Source organism: Bombina bombina, chromosome 3, assembly GCF_027579735.1.
Source record: "Bombina bombina isolate aBomBom1 chromosome 3, aBomBom1.pri, whole genome shotgun sequence".
Classification (NCBI taxonomy): Eukaryota; Metazoa; Chordata; class Amphibia; order Anura; family Bombinatoridae; genus Bombina; species Bombina bombina.
In genome coordinates, this window is record NC_069501.1 from 143,957,290 (window position 1) to 143,959,420 (window position 2,131).

Here is a 2,131-nt window from a genome sequence, read left to right on the forward strand (position 1 = left end):
GTTGTGTCCTAAACAAGATTACTGTACATTGAAAAAATGGCTCGATGTGACACATGTTTGTTTAGATTTGTCAACAGATGCTCCTCAATATGTGGTTTGTGTGTATTCTTGTAACTTCTTAAGGACATATGACGGAATTATTCCGTCATAAAACAATTGAGCTAAGTGAAAGCTGTGTCCTTAAAGGGTTAAGAACATTGATCATTGGGTATATTTAGATATGCAATAGCAGCATCTGAGATGAATTTGATGTCTAATGTAGTCTGACATTAAACATATGTTGAATACAGATATGTTTACAGAATCCCCTTGATTCAATCAAGCATTTTCTGGTGTAATGACTGCTCTATTATTCACATTTTAAAGTTGATTAATGTTAAAATTCTAGACAGATGTGATTTAGTGATATCCAAAATGTGTTTAATAATATATATCTATATCATTCATAGAGAGAGTTGGTGTGGGGAGCCCACAGGAATCCAGCAGTGACATAGAGCCGCCTTTGCGGGCTCCTGGTAAGTCCATTGACTCATTTATATGTAATTGAAGGTGTATTGCTAATCAATATTATGATCATGATTCCGATGAAGCATAACATTATAAAAAATCATAGAATTTATCTTCTGATTATATATTTATTTTTTATATTGAGCGATTAATAATTTCTACTTTATTATTCTACACATTTGTTATTCATAAGATGTCTAACATATGTTTTTTTCATTTTTTAATTTTTTTAACAACAGTCATCAAGTGATACACACATGAGAAATCTTAAATGTTCTATGTACTATGCTTTTATGAATTTAACATTAAGACAAACAATACATTAAGATTCTGATTTATTGACAATAACAAATCTATTGTCATTTGTATGCTCCATCAAAATGATGTAAATCATAACTTTGTGTGTGTATATCTTTAATGCAACATTGATGTGCGTATTTGAGCAACAGTAACATATGTTATAATATCTGATCTTAAGGTGTACACAACATGTTATGTTTTACAGAGATTGATGTCACATGTGGGATGGAGGAGGAAGAGGCTGCCTTGGAGTCTGATGGTATGTGAAATATATCTATCATGTTTCCAACATGTTTCTTTTTTTGAAATCATTTTATTGAAGACATTCAAAGTCTACAGCTTTTTCCCTTTAAAAAGGAATATTATTTGTCTGTTCAAATACACTACTGCCCCCTTTCTATATCAGGCAGCATGAAAATCTGCTTGTATATATTTTTTTAAGAATATATAATTCATGCCATCATTATGTCACATGCATATTCCATGCCAAAACACAATAATAAGTTTCACATTGTACAGACAGTCATTGAGATTCATCTGAGTGCCTATATAGATACCATATCCTCATTTCAGAATAGTTTACAGATTCAAACACACTTCGAGGTATATTGAAAACATAATCAATTTTAAATGCGTTGATTTGATGTCAGGATGTATGAGATGTTAATATATTTATTTTACATTTTCAGATGGATCCACCACTTCTGGTCATCTGGATTCCGCCCCTGCCCAGTCACAGACCCCTCCCCGTGCACACACCCCTGACCATGGCCACACCTCTGCACACACCCAGAGCCCTTCCCATCACCAAACCCATGACCATGCCCCGACCACTGCCAGCCCTTCCCATATTTCATATCCTGTCCCTCCCAAAAAACGCCCATACACCCCCCTTCGCCGCTCTCCCCGTATTCTGGCCCGTACAGCTGCCCAGACCCAAACTCCCCACTCCCCAGCTGTACGGCCTACCCTGGAGCAGCAGCTCACCACTCCCCAAGCCATTCCCATCCCTCCCCGAGCCAATCCCATCCCTTCCCCCTGTTTAAACCTTCATTGTCCTGGGTGTCAGATTGTCCTTCCCAGGCACAGCTGTAAGTATCATTCTAAATACACTTTATAAGATACTTAAAGGTACAGTGAAGTTCAATTGGTTAAATTGTGATTCAAATCCAGCATGCAATGTTAAGCCAATGTATCATAGAATACTCTTATGAATTATTCGTCATTCTCTTGATATATTTATTGAAAACAACTTATTCCTATAATTAGTTTAAACAATAAAATAAATGTGGCCATCATTTCTTTATTGTTGGATGAATGTATC

At 35.8% G+C, this 2,131-nt stretch overlaps 1 long non-coding RNA gene across 1 annotated transcript; it reads left to right on the forward strand.

The window, feature by feature from the left end:
- Positions 1–461: 461 nt before the first annotated feature.
- Positions 462–1,682, forward strand: LOC128651526 (uncharacterized). The gene is made up of 3 exons (XR_008401110.1): positions 462–515; positions 1,013–1,066; positions 1,497–1,682. It is a non-coding gene; the product is annotated as an uncharacterized LOC128651526 (long non-coding RNA).
- Positions 1,683–2,131: the final 449 nt, after the last annotated feature.